Here is a 14,861-nt window from a genome sequence, read left to right as displayed (position 1 = left end):
ATTCCGTGCTGTGGATGATGTATTTCGTTATCCTCTGATGTACTCGGGGATAGGTAGGTAGGACAGGTAGGGCCTAACCTGGGCAGGTGCCTTGTGGTTTCCCTGCAAGCTACAGCCTCAAGGAAATGCTTCTGGGGCTAAGCACAATAAAACTTGAAAATAACCCATATTAAGTAAAAATTAAGCATTAAGTGCAGAATTAGACATTCAGAGCCAAGAAACCTCCCGGAATGACCGGTGCACGGACTCCCGTCCTCGGAGCGCCAGCAGTCTGCGTCGCCGCATTCCAGCCATTCCGAGCTCCTCGCTGGTCTCAGTTCTCACATGCCTCAGTGCCTTGGTTCGTGTTTTTCCTTCTTTAAAAAAATCCTTACCCGAGGATATTTTTCCATTTGTCTTCAGATAGACTAGGGGAGGCGGGGAGAGAGAAACACTGATGTGAGGGAGAGACACCCACTGGTTGCCTCCCATACGACTTCACAGGGCCGGGGACGAACTGCAACCAAGGCACATGCCCTTGACTAGAATCGAACCCGTGACTCTTTGGTACGTGGGCCAATGCTCTAACCACTGAGCCAAATTGGCCAGGGCTTTTCCTTCTTTATGTACTGTAAGTACCTGTATTTCAAGGCTCAGCCTGAAAGATTATCTTGATGGAGACCTCCTCAATCCGTTTGTCAGGATTCCCTCTGCCTAGTCTAACCAAATTAGTGATTTGTGTGTGTGTGAAATAAATACATATATTTTTATTTTCTCGCTGGTGACTTTTCCACTGAATTGGCTGTTTGTTGAAAGCAGGGCCAGTGTAGGTTTCTTCTGTAAACCCTCCCTGTGGCCAGTCCCTGTCCTGCTGGTGTGAATGGTGAGGAGGGTGTGGTGTATCGATTCTATAGGGCAGCGATTTTTCAACCTTTTTCATTTCAAAACACACATAAACTGATTACTAACTTCTGCAGCACACCCCAAATATATTATAGTTTTTCCAGTTTGACAAAAACATAGGTATAGTTTTGATTCATTCACACCAGACAACTATTGTTGTGTTGGCTGTTGTCACTTCTTTATCTGACCATCTAAGGGAGAAGAGGTCAGTGCCCTTGACCAAATAGTCAGGTACTGCATGTTTTAAAACTTGTGCACACCGGTTAAAAATCGCTGCCCTAGACTTTGGATAGCTTGGACCTGGAGTTCACAGACAGAAGGTGTTCTGCCTTCTCCATTATATCACGTCCTGTTGAGAGAAGCAAGAATTAACGTTTTAGGAAAGATATTTCAAAAAGTGGAGGGATTTAGAAGCTCATCATTAGATTTCAAAAGACATAAGTAAAGATGGAACATTTTTTAATTTTTATTTTTAATCCTCACCTGAGGATATTTTTCCATTGATTTTTGGGTAGAATGGGAGGGAGGCAGAGAGGGAGGAAATATTGATGTGAGAGAGGCACAATCCCCACTGGAGCTGGAGAGCAAACCTGCAACCCAGGTATCTGCCCTTGACCGGAAATTGAACCTGAGACCCTTTGATCCTTGGGCTGACATTCTAACTGCTGAGCCACACCAGCCAGGGCTAGACAGCATTTTAAGTGAAATCATTTATGTAAAATGTTTAGTGCTTACTTAGCACTTAGCAAGCTCCCAACAAATGGAAACTATCTGATCCTATGGTAACAGTTTAATCTCGAATTAGACTGAGTAACTGAGGGAATTATAATCCCTGCCCTCTGGGCATGGCTAGTCTAACAGATGGTGGATCGGTCTCTAAGGACAGAATATTTTGGTCAAGTCCACCTGATGATCATAAAACCTTAGAGGAACTAATTGTATTTTGTGTACAAGATTTTTCATGGGTAGGAATTCTTATTTTGGTTCTTCAGAGATCTGATAATTATTTAGGACATGCTTCATAAATGGATTGTATTTCTTTATTAGAGTTTCCAAGACAGTTTGCTCTTTTAACCTTCTTACAGTATGCTAATGATTCCCATGTCTTGCCCACGCCCCTGAACTTCGACTTCTGGGCAGGTATCTTTGGTATAGTCATTGCTTAATAGAATTTGAAGCAGAAATCTATCCGACCGGTAATTTTTCATTGTTAGTTAATGAGTTTAGACATACAAGGCTGACCCTGAATAAACAAACCCAGTTGCTGGATTCTTTTGTTTCTGAACCATCCCCAGTTTTAGTTGTTGCTACTGAGTGACTAGTGTTGTCTGGTGCTGGGGTTCAAAGGGGTGCGGAGACCTTTCTCCAGAACAGAGCAGCAGTGTTGGTGCCCTTCTAGTCCCCAGGGAAGCAGCTAAATAAAGCTCTGCTGGCTTCTCCTCATGCAAATAAACGCCTGCTCCCTGTCTGCCCGTTCCCTGTTGCCCTGCTACTGAGTGGGTAACCCATGGCAGCAGCATCACCCAGGGGCTTGTTAGAAATGCCGCCGTTCAGACCCTCCCCCAGCCCTGCTGAACAGCAGCCACATGTTAACAAGGCCCCAGGGCAGATCCTGTGCACTGCAGGTTCCAGTGCACTGTCCCTTCTAGAACCATCACAGGTGAAGCAGGTCTCAGACCATTAGCATTGGAAAAATACGCTGCTTTTCATTTCTGCCTAACAGTGAAACAGCGTGTTATTGAGATGAAATTATTATTTTTTGGGCTAAACCCTTATTTAAGACTTTTTATTTTGGGGAATTTTAAACATAAAAGTGGGGAGACTAGTATAATCAACCCATATTACCTCTTTCATAGCTTCAACAGTTATCAACTCAACTAATTTTATCAATAATCCCACCCCACCCTGGATTATTTTAAAACAAATCTCAGACATGTAATTTATCCCTGCATATATCTTTTTCCCTTTTTAAAAAATTTGTGGGAAAATACACATAACATAAAATTTATCATCTTAACCATTTTTTGTTGTTAATACTCACCTGAAGATATTTTTCCATTAATTTTTAGATAGAGTGGAAGGGAGGGAGGGGAAGAGAGAGAGAGAGAAACATTGATGTGAGAGAGACATATTGATTGGTTGCCTCTTGCAAGACCCTGACCTGGCTGGGATCAAACTGCAGCTGAGGTACGTACCCTTGATGGGACTCAAACCCGTGACTCTGGTCCACAGGCTGATACTCTAACCGCTGAGCCAAACAGCCCAGGAACTATCTCAACCATTTTTTTTTTTTTTTAAATTTATCTTTAGTGTTGAATGTATTACAGCTGTTCCTCATTTTTCCCCTATTGACCCCCTCCTTCCTACTCCCTCCCTCCTGCCTTTCCCCACACTGTTGTCTGTGTCCATTGGTTATACATATATACATATAAGTTCTTTGGTTTATCTCTTCCATCCCCCACCCCTTTTCCCTTTGAGGTTTGTCAGTCTAACAACTAATTTGTACTTCTTAATCTCTTCACCTTTTTCACCCATTCCCCAACCACCCATTCCCCAACTCCCCTCCCATCTGGCAACCAACAAAATGTTCTCTGTATCAATGAGAATGCTTCTGTTCTGCCTGTTCATTTTGTTTGTAGATTCAATTGGAGATAGATATGTATTCATTGCCATTTTGCTTGTTTATATTTTTTGTCTTTTTCTTCTAGAAGACCCTTCAACATTTCATATAATAACGGTTTGGTGGTGATGAACTCCTTTAGCTTTTTCTTGTCTGGGAAACTCTTTATATGGCCATCGATTCTAAATGACAGCTTTGCAGGAGAGAGTAATCTTGGTTGTAGATTCTTGGTTTTCATCACCCTGAATATTTCTTGCCACTCCCTTCTGGCCTGCAAAGTTTCTTTTGAGAATCAGCTGACAGTCTTATGGGAGCTCTGTTGTAGGTAACTAACTGCTTTTCTCTTGCTACTTTTAAGATTCTCTCTTTGTCTTGAACCTTTTGCATTTTGATGATGATGTGTCTTGGTGTGGGCCGCTTGGGGTCCATCTTGTTTGGGACTCTTGATGCTTCCTGGACTTGTGTGTCTGTTTCCTTCACCAAGTTAGGGAAGTTTTCTGCCATTATTGTTTCAAATAGGTTTTCGATTTCTTGTTCTCTCTCTTCTCCTTCTGGCACCCCCAAGATGCGAATGTTGGCACGCTTGAAGTTGTCCCAGAGGCTCCTTACAGTATCCTCATTATTTTGGATTCTTTTTTCTTTTTGCTGTTCTGCATGGGTGTTTTTTGCTTCCTTATACTGTATTCCAAATCGATGGTTTGCTTCTTGGCTTTACCTATTCTACTATTGAATCTGTGTAAATTATTCTTTATTTTAGTTAGTGCCTCCTTCATTTCTGACTGGTCCTTTTTTATGCTCCTGAGGTCCTAACTAAGTTCATTGAGCATCCTTATAAGCAGTGTTTTGACTTCCGCATCTGTTAGGTTGCTTATCTCCATTTTGCTTAGTTCTTTTCCTAGAGTTTGTTCTGTTCTTTCATTTGGGACCTGTTTCTTTGTCTCCTCATTTTGGCTGTCTCCCTGTGTTTGTTTCTATGTATTACTTAAGGAGAGGTATGGGACTAGCTGAGACCAGATGCTGCTTGTTTGAAAGAATTTAGGAAACAGGATCCAAGACAGGCCAATCCTATGGTAAAGCAATTGGCAACAGCTCGGGTGGGCCTGAAAGTTGGGTGTGGGGCGGGACCTCAGGGAATCACCAGGGCGGGGCTACCAATGTGAGCCAGGCTGCTGGAGTCCCAGATATGGTGGCTGTCTGCTGGCTCAGGGAAGGGCTCACCAAAGGAACAAAGGCTTCTGACAGCACATCTGTCCAGGAGAAAGCTGCCTCTCCAGCCCTCACTCCAGTGCCAAACAATTCAGTTCTTGCCCGTATATCTCTGGTGCCTTTCAAGCTGCCTCCCCCACAGTGGAGCCTGGAGGGTGCGAGTAAGTCTGCGTGCGGGCCCTTTAAGAGGAGCTGCCTGGGGCTCCAGCCACCTCAGCCTCCCTGAGCTTCAGTTCCCGCTGGTTTTTACAGCCAGAAGTTATGGGGACTTTTCTTCCTGGCACTGGAACCCTGAGCTGGGCGCCAGGTGTGGGATGGGGACCCCTCCCTCCTCAAGGAGGACCTTCCTAGCCGAGGTGTCCTCCTTCCCAATTTTTATTCGCCACACACGGGTGTGGGACCAGCTCGTCCACCTCCGCCCCTCCTACCAATCTCCATGCGCCTTCTTTATTTCCGTAGTTGTCGACTTCCATTCAGCTCAATGTCAGGCGGTTTTGAATGATGGTGGTTCTGTAGTTCAGTTGTAACTTTGCTGTGGTTGTGGGAGGATGCGATCCATCTCAGCCATTTTTAAGTGCACTGTTAGTTCAGTGTTGTCAAGTATGTTCACTTTTTTGTGCAGTCAACCTCAAGAACTTTTTATCTAGCAAAATTGAAACTCTACAGACATTAAACAACATCTCTTTTCTTTTAACATAGTCACAGTTTTGTCATTCTTCATAAAGGTTAATATTATTTCCTTAATAACATCTAGTACCTGGTCAGTGTTCAAGTTTCCCAGATTGTACTTCAGCTTGAAGAAATGAAGGCACTGAGTTCAGCATCTTCTCTATAGGAAGTTGTTGGCTTTGGTTGAGAAAACTAGAGCCAGTGGTGAGACTGGAGGGTTTTCTTTCTCTAACCTGTAGTCTGGCAGGATTTTGTATAAAGACTTTGTAATTTCCAGTCATCTTCTGTCTTTAGAAATCAAGACTTTTGCTGGAAAAAGAGCATGAACTTTGTGTAAGAAGAACTAAGTCTGAGTCATTCATTGCTTCTCAGAATTGGGCAAAATATTTACTCTTTCATCATTTCAGAAAGTTACTGTGAAAATGGAATTAAATTGGAATATCATATAGTAATTAGAATGAAGGAAGTAGTCATATTTCCTACATGGGTAAATCTCTAAAACATATAGTTTAGAAAAGCAAGTTACAGAATGATTTGTAGTACGTAACACCATTTACTTAGTGTTAAACAAGAAACAATACTATAAATTATTTGTGACTACACACATAGTTAAAGTATGAAGAACATGCTTGAGAATGATCTGTGCACATTTCAGGATAGTAATCACCTTTCTAAATGACAGGAGAGTAGAATGCAATAATTAAATCTGTAGTTTTTTATTAAAATTATTTTATTTTGAAGAAAGTGTGGCAGAATGTCCAGATTCGCTGATATTGCCTGATGGAAACATGGTATTATTTCTGATATGTAGTTTGGCAATAGTGCAAAAAAAAAAACTTAAAAAAAATGATCAATTTATGTGCAAATATTTTGTAAACTCAAGTACTCAAAAATATTAGTAAGTATGATTTATTTCTACCCTCATCTCATCATGAAAAAAATCATACTGTGCACAAAAATTATGAAAATGATTTAACTGGTACATTTCCTGTTAGGATTAAAGGCATTTAAAAAATTAAAAGGAGCCACTCCTGAGGTGTGTGCAATTGTCCCAAATTTGAACTGGTCTGTGTGCTGTGCCCGCCTTATCTGTGCAGAGTCTGGTGAAGTTCCAGAGAGTTACAAGGTTGGGCCGGGCCAGTTTTGATTTCATTGGAATTTGTAATCTGCTCCCAAGGGAGATTCGAGGTGACAGAGTGCCGGCTCTGCTGTGGCTGCTGGCCCTGGGACCGACGCACACGCCCCGAGCCTGGGGATGGCTCCACTTCTGAGCCCTCTGAGACAGATGGTGGTTTTAAAGGTTACCAAGGAGGCGTTTTGGGGCTTCCTGGAGGACACTGGCATGTTTAATCACCCTTCCCTTCCCTGTGGCCTTCCTCACATCCGGTTTTCCTATACGCAGGCGGAGATAGCTGATCATGTCTCTGGATAGAAATCCTTGCCCTAGGGGGTGTGTTAAAGGTCACACACTGGCTATTTATTCATGAGTGTGGAGCTGAAACCAATCACCATGGATGTTCTTTTTGGCAATTGGGAAGACTTGGGCTTTTAAACCAGAGAGTGTGTGCTGGGGTTGGGGAGAAGAAATGTTAATTAAGCCACATTGACAAAAATGATAGAAGACTCCTTGCCAGGAGTTTAAATAATGTGCTGTTGCTGCAGGTTGGCTGGCATCAAGATCCCTTGGTTGTGGATGTTTTACTGTTAGTAATTAAGTTGAGCTTACAACTGCAGTCACATCCGGTACCTGAAGACAGCCCAAAGGTCTGCCTCTGGTCAGATGTAGCCCTCGTAATTATGATTTTATTTCCCTCACAGAACCAATTTTTGTCCCCTTAATCATATTTATTGCTCTTATCTCAACTTGCAAGTTTCTCTAATCTTCCGGAAACATATAATTATCTTTTAAGGTTCTGAATCGTGCAGATGGAGCAGAACTCTTGCCGGGCACTACATCTTTCTGTATCAGGTTTTCCCTCTTAGGAGTGGTGGCTGCCCTCTTTCCTCGCTCAATGACCCATGGCTTGTCCTCTCCTTCAGGTATTCAGCAGGTATTTATTGAGATCCTCCTTTGTGGAGTGCGCTGCAGTGGATGCTCTCGGGCAGACCGAGTCCTGGGGCAGAAAGAGGTTTTCATTGCGCCCTCAGAGTTTCGGTGTGACTGTGATCCGGGCGGAGCAATCTCTGGTTTTGATACCAACCCATGTACTGCTGTTCAACTCAGCATCCTACCATTGCTGTAGTTCACTTCAATTTTCACTTGCAGATTGGTTCTCAACCTTCCTAATGCTGCGACCCTTTAATACAGTTCCTCATGTTGTGGTGACTCCCAACCATAAAATTATTATTATTATTTTTTATCCTCACCCGAGGACATTTTTCCATTTTTTTGTTCAGATAGAGTGGGAGGGAGAGAGAGGAAGAGAGAGCGAGAGAAACATTGATGTGAAGGGACACATCGAGTGGCTGCCACCCCGCACAACCCAACGAGGGCTGGGGAGAAACTGCAACTGAGGTACATGTCCTTAGTGGGAACCAGGAACCGAACCTGGGTCTCATGGGATCACAGGCCAGTGCTTAACCACTGAGCCAAACTGGCCAGGGCCATAAAATTATTTTTGTTGCTACTTCATAACTGTAATTTTGGTACTGGTATGTCTTAGGCGACCCCTGTGAAAGGGTCATTTGACCCCCAAAGGGGTTGCGACCCACAGGTTGAGAACTGCTGTTAAAGGGAGAGAGGGTCTGTGCAAAATCACAGAATGGTTTACTATATTCCAATGATGGGGAAGTTAAGGAAAGATTAGTTTAGGACCAGTGATCCCACTTCTAGGAATATACCCTAAGAAACCTGAAACACCAATCAGAAAGAATATATGTACCCCTATGTTCATAGCAGCACTATTTACAATAGCTAAGATCTGGAAACAACCCAAGTGTCCATCAGTAGATGAGTGGATAGAAAAGCTGTGGTACATATATACAATGGAATACTATGCAGCTGTAAGAAAGAAAGATCTCTTATCCTTTGAGATGGCATGGAAGGCCCTGGAGAGTATTATGCTAAGTGAAACAAGCCAAGCAGAGAAACAAATATCACATGATCTCTTTTATTTGTGGAATATAATGAACTAAACAAGCTGATGAACAAAATTAACCCAGAGACATAGAGGTGGGGTACAGACTGACAAGCCTCAGAGGAGTGGGGGTTGCGGGGGGAAGAGATAAACCACAGAATGTATATGCATGTATGCATGACCAATGGACATAGACAACAAAGCTGGGGATGGGGCGGGGTGGGGGGTGGGGAGGAGGGTGTCAATGAGGGAAAAAGGAGATACATTGGTAATAAAAACAAATTAATAATAATAAAAAAATTAGGAGATAAACACTAGCAACTAAGGAAATGCAGTACAATTCCATGCTAACATCATGGAATTCATTTGAAAAGTAAGAGAATGTCTCATCTGTATCTGATATAGTCCCCTGCCAAGACTTTGAACTTGGTTTTTCCTGTGAGTCTGTGTCCTTGTGAATCTAAGTGGTTTTGACTCATGTCCAGCTTTTTTACTGTGACAAGGAGTCTCAGATGCCCAGAGACAACCCTACAAACAGACTAAGCCTGAGAGGATTGTGAGATTTCACCCAGAATTGATGCCTTCAGGCAGCAGCACCATCACTAATAGAACTGATTTTTTTGTGTGTGTGTGAAGGCAAATGAAAGACTCTCCTGTCTCTGGCTAGCACAGTGAGATGCCTCTACAGGGAATGAAGGTAGCTGCAACAGAGGTGAATTAACTCTTTCAAGTCAGGGAACTATTTAATAATTACATAACTCTGTAGCTGGGAACTGGGATTCAGAGAGAAGCGACTCTGCATTTTACAGCAGCATCCCTGCGACTGAAATTTCAGTCTACTGACCTTTCCCACGAAGCTGCAGCAAAGATAACAACTGCTGAGTAGTGTTTCTAATGGATTGCTTCCTTTCTCCCCTTCTTTTAGGGAATGTCAGGGGTTTATATCCTGTACAATAAATACAAAAGCTAGCTGTTAGCTAAGCTAGAAGCAGTCCTTTTAATTCCGGGTACTTTGGAGTCTCTCTATATCTATCTCCAGTACTACCCTTTCTAACCATGCTGCGTGAAAGGCTAGATCTTATTTTTTCTTATGTGTATCCTGTCAATGTATAATTAAAAAGCAAAGTTATAAACACGATGTTCATACAAATATAAAATGAGCACACGTCAGAGAAGTATTTAGCTCATAAATGAGGCAACCAGTGGGAAGATAAAGCTGGTTGAGAAGCTGTGTCATTATAGGCACTGAAGACGATTGGGATAAGTGGCTCGGTTAGATGCGGAACTGGTTAATGTCCTACAGGACAATAAAACAGTTACGTTTGGGGCTCTCATTTCTAGCAGTCAGAAATCGTATGCATCTATAATGGATAAAAATTCACAAGTTCACATGTAACTTCACAAAGTCTGAACCCAAATCGGTGGCAATGAGCTAGTCAAACCAGGTACATCTCTTAGAGAATCGAATAATTGAGTGTGAGTGTTAGATGGTATTCCAGTTTGGCACTGAAAGTAATACTGCCTTCCTTTCGCTTTATTTCCAAGCATTGCATAATGTTTTCTAGTATCTTTAGTGTCGTTGCACTTAGCCAAGGAGCTTTTGCATTCATTTACTTGTTTATTTTGTTTAATAATCATGGAAAGTCAGTTTTGAGCCAAGTAGTAGGGCGGGCATTGGAGCTGTGCTGCTGAATGAGACGGATGGCCCTGTTCTCTGGGGCCTCAGAGGCTTCTCACTTCATGAACATCGGCAGAAGCAATGGGAATGATCGTTGGGGCTCACAGTCCCTTTGGGGCTAGGACGAAGTACAAGTACTACAGAGAGTGACAAGAGCGCAGTCCTTTCGGGGACAAGAGCAGACACACCCTGATGCCACGTCCTTCTGTTCTCATCTCATCTATACCTTTTCTGATAAGATTTTTACAGGAGCCAGATTTTACCATCTGACCTGGGGGGCCTCCACCGGCCCATCCTGCCAGGTCTCTCCAGGCGTCCCCCTCTGTTTGCCTGCACAGTGACAGTTGTGCTGACTCTTGGTTTGACCAGTCTGTGACATAAACTCCAGCACCTCCTTTAGCAAAGGACTTCCAGAGCAGGTGCTTTTCCTCAGAAGGGGTTTTGGTGACTGAGAGCTCAGACTTCCTGGCTGTCAGTACAATTTTCTAACAGCAAATATAGACACTTATTCAGAGTATTTTAGGTGTTTCTCAAATTTAATTTCTCATTTCAATAAACAATGGTTGACATCACTGAACCATAAAACATCGAGCTGCAAGGAGCTGTAGAGCGCGTCTAGCTTCCCCCACCCCCGGCTAAGGGGGGAAACTGAGGTGCAGAGTGGCCAGAGGTCAGCCTTTGTCCTCTGTGGTAGTCAGTACAGGATCGAGAACTGGCTATGTTCCTTCTTCTCCCGTGGTGGTTCTCCCCCGGAGTCCTGGGTGGGATGTGGAAGTCCTCCAGAGAGTCACTTTGTTTTGAGTTTGCGTCTTGTATCTGCTTACAAAGATAGATGCTTGTTACAGAAGATATAATTAATATTGAAAGATAATAAGAAAGCAAAAATCCTCCAAAATCACAGTACCCAGTGATTATACTAAACAGTTTTGGAATATCCTTCTAGACCATCCTCTCTATAGATACATGCATCTATCTGTATCTGTATACAGATACAGCTATATCTATATAATTTTCAGTTAATGCGACAAACAACATTTTTTTGCGTGATTTTTTTTTTTCTCACCCGAGGACATTTTTCCATTTTTTTGTTCGGATAGAGTGGGAGGGAAAGAGAGGAAGAGAGAGAGAGAGAAACATCGACATGAAAGGGATACATCGAGTGGCTGCCTCCCGCATGACCCAACCAGGGCTGGGGACAAACTGCAACCGAGGTACGTGTGCTTAGCGGGAACCGAACCCGGGTCTCTCTGGACCGCAGGCTGACACTCTAACCGCTGAGCCAAACTGGCCAGGGCTGATTTTTCTTTAATCTGAGTAATGATTGTCCACTGTAAAAGTACTATTGGAAATACTTTCTTATTGGTTTGTATTTTACTCCTATTAAGAGATCCCCAGTAATACAACCTGAACTTTTCATGTTCTTAAAGTCAGTCATAACTACAAAGACAGATTCTGTCTTTGGAGAGGTGGGCGTGCTAAGGGCTGGGAGGCACTGCTCAGGTCTCTGTGGAGGGCTTGCTGACAGTTGGGTGGGAGATCTGCAGACAGCCCTGAGCTCCTGGCAGCTCCCTAAGCTCCACCTGGGGTGCAGTTGTGTGGCGAGTGCTGCTCACCGCCAATCATGCCCCGGCCTCTGGTGCCGTCTGGCCATGTGGAGCTTGAAGGCTCCCCAGACACCAGAACACCCACCGGAGGAGGCTGAGGCCCTGTCTGGATGCTTTGGCTTTCCAGCTCTTCTGCCCAGCCTGCTTCCACCTTCCTTTGCAAAGGTAATAAACATCTTGACCCCAAACTCCATCTCAGCCTCTGCTTCTGGACAACCCAACCTGAAACAGAGGATTCGTTGTTTGTGGAATGGTCCAGAGGCCAGTGGTGCTGCAGGACCAGCGTCTGCCGTTCCTCCTGCAGAGAGTCCTGGGAGCCAGTGGCGTCTGGGGCTCAGGGTCTCCCAGCCCCGCCCCTCCTCTCCGCCTGCTCACCCCTCTCCAGCCCTCCTCTGAGGTTTGGCATTTGAAGAATTTGGCCTCAGGCCAGGTGCTGAAGCAGACTGCTCAGTGGATTTCAGGGAAAATTTAAAAGGCTTTCATGCTGTGGGCATTCTCTACAATAAAGATCTATTTTAATTGTTTGTGACATAATCAGTTAAAGATTTATCTGCTTTGGGAGAAATTTCTCTGGGACAGTTTGGAGTTGATTAAGAAGGTTGTTTTTGGTTTTTTTTTTTGCCTCCAACTGATACCCCCTTTTTGGTTCAAACTTTCAGTCTGTCACAAGATGAATAGTTTCCTCTCTTGAGGTCCCCTATTTGCATAACCTCGAATCACTCTTTAATTCCCAGCAGAAATGATAATTTCACTAGTCAGCCTGAAAGGGATATGGAGATGGCAGGAGATGCCTTTTGAAGCCTAATGGAGGTTTGTTTCAGTCACTGCACTTGCTCAAATGCTTTGTTGTCTTGGTTCCTGCCGGGAGCAGCAGAGGCCCTGTCCCTGCGTCTTCTCCAGGGCCCCAGGAAGACCTTCCTTTCAAGGCTGTTTGTGCTGCCGGCTCAAGAGCCAGTGGCACCTGGCTTAAAGGGAGCCACGCGTGCTCTGGGGTCCCTTGGAATCTCTCCTCTCTCTTTCCTAAGTACCATTGGAGGCAGAGAGCCATTCCTGATCTACGCTCCTCATCCCCAGGACTCAGTTTACGTTGGTGCCTTTAACCCTCAGTCTTAGCCAGCAACTGCCGTGTGCATTTTAGACTCTGTGTGAGTTTTAGGGAGATAAGAAGGCCTGCTGTAGATTTGGCCATTGCTTCTTTTGCACGTCTTTCTGTCTTTTTTGGGGGGAGTGGGGAGCTCCTTTAGAATTATGCTGACCCCAGTCATCCACTCTTCAGCACGAAGTGTCCACCCCAGCATGCTGGCTGGGACTTAAGAGGTTTGTGAGACACAGTTCATATAAATGCAAGACATTCAAAAGCCTCACTTGCTTAATGGATGTTTTCTAAAGCTATAAAAAGTTATTTTTTCTTGAAAGGGCAAGCTAGTTCAGAAGATGCTGCTGAATAAGTCCTTATTCTGTAAAAGATAATAGACAAAGACCTGATATCAAAGGAGTTGTTAAGCTTTTATTTCTTGTCCAATTTTCTCTGTAGGGGAGAAAGGTCATAAAGGCGCTGGTCTGTGTCCACCTTGTTAGTGACGTGGGGGAAGAGAACTTGCAAGTAGATAATACACCATAGAGTCAAAGAGTCTTTTGAAGTCCTTTAGTTCACTGCCTTCATTTTGGGTGGTGGGAGATGGGAAGAAGGGGAGGGATGGTTAGAAGGCAGCCCCGCCCTGGCCAGTTTGGCTCAGCGGTTGGAGCGTCGGCCTGCGGTCCAGAGAGACCCGGGTTCGGTTCCCGCTAAGGGCACGTACCTCCGTTGCAGTTTGTCCCCGGCCCTGGTTGGTCGTGTGGGTGGCAGCCACTCGATGTGTCCTTTCACGTCGATGTTTCTCTCTCTCTCTTTCTTCCTCTCTCTCCCTCCCACTCTATCTGAACAAAAAATGGAAAAATGTCCTCGGGTGAGGATAAAAAAAAAGAAGACAGCCCCTATCTCTCCCAAGACTTCTCCCCACCACCATGCTGCCTCTCAGTGTGTTGCTTTTATGTGTGTGTGTTTTTTTCTTCTTCAACCACAGGTTTGTGGTTATAGTTCACTTGGGAGCCTCAAATTCCAAGCAGCAGGTATCTTGGACCCTTCCAAGTTTTGACAGCAAAAATGTCCATTAGAATTGAGATATAGAAACTTCTGGAATGAAAGATATATGAAACATATGCATCACCCTGGAATACTTGTGTGTGAGATTCCAAAAGTCTCACCCCCAATCTGAGTAGCCTGGTATCATTCAGTTGTTACTTATTGTTAATAAAGACCCATTGGCTAGGAGTTTGAGCTAGATTCCTTGGGCAAACATTAACTATAGATAAGTCACACACACACACACACACACACACACACACACACACACAGAATGTGTGTGACTACAGAGTAACAATGTATATGGGAGCGGTTGCAGATGAACCTGTAGCTCACGGGAACATCTCTGGGAAAGCCTGTGGGAGGACGGTGAGCCTACTCTGCTGTTGTACTCACAGACGTGGGTGGCCAGGGGAGCCTTCGTGGATGAGTTTATATTTGAGATGGGCGGAGCTCAGGGTAGAGGTGAGAACGGCAAGAGGAAAGTTTCTGTAGTGCAAAGTACATGCATGACCTGTTTGGTGGAGGGTACCTAGTTTGAAATGGTTCTAAACATTCAGAATGATTGTCAGTTTTCATAACTTTGGGAGTTTAACTTCAAATTAAAAAAAAAAAAATTGACCCTGGCCAGTTTGGCTCCGTGGTTAGTCGGCCTGTGGTCCAGAGAGACCCGGGTTTGGTTTCCGCTAAGGGCTCGTACTTTGGTCGCAGTTTGTCCCCGGCCCTGGTTGGGTTGTGCTGGTGGCAGCCACTCGATGTGTCCCTTTCACGTCGATGTTTCTCTCTCCCTCTCTCTCTTCCTCTCGCTCTCTCTGAACAAAAAAATGGAAAAATGTCCTCAGGTGAGGATTAAAAAAAAAATTCAATGTAGTTATGGGTGTTTTTTAAAGATGAGCTTGGAATCATCTGAAATGACTTGAGGGTAATACAGCTTGAATACAAAAGAATAGATATGGTAGGGATGTCAAGTACAGCATAGGGAATATAGTCAATAATATTGCAA

Source organism: Molossus molossus, unplaced genomic scaffold, assembly GCF_014108415.1.
Source record: "Molossus molossus isolate mMolMol1 unplaced genomic scaffold, mMolMol1.p scaffold_m16_p_5, whole genome shotgun sequence".
Classification (NCBI taxonomy): Eukaryota; Metazoa; Chordata; class Mammalia; order Chiroptera; family Molossidae; genus Molossus; species Molossus molossus.
This window is presented reverse-complemented; position numbering follows the sequence as displayed.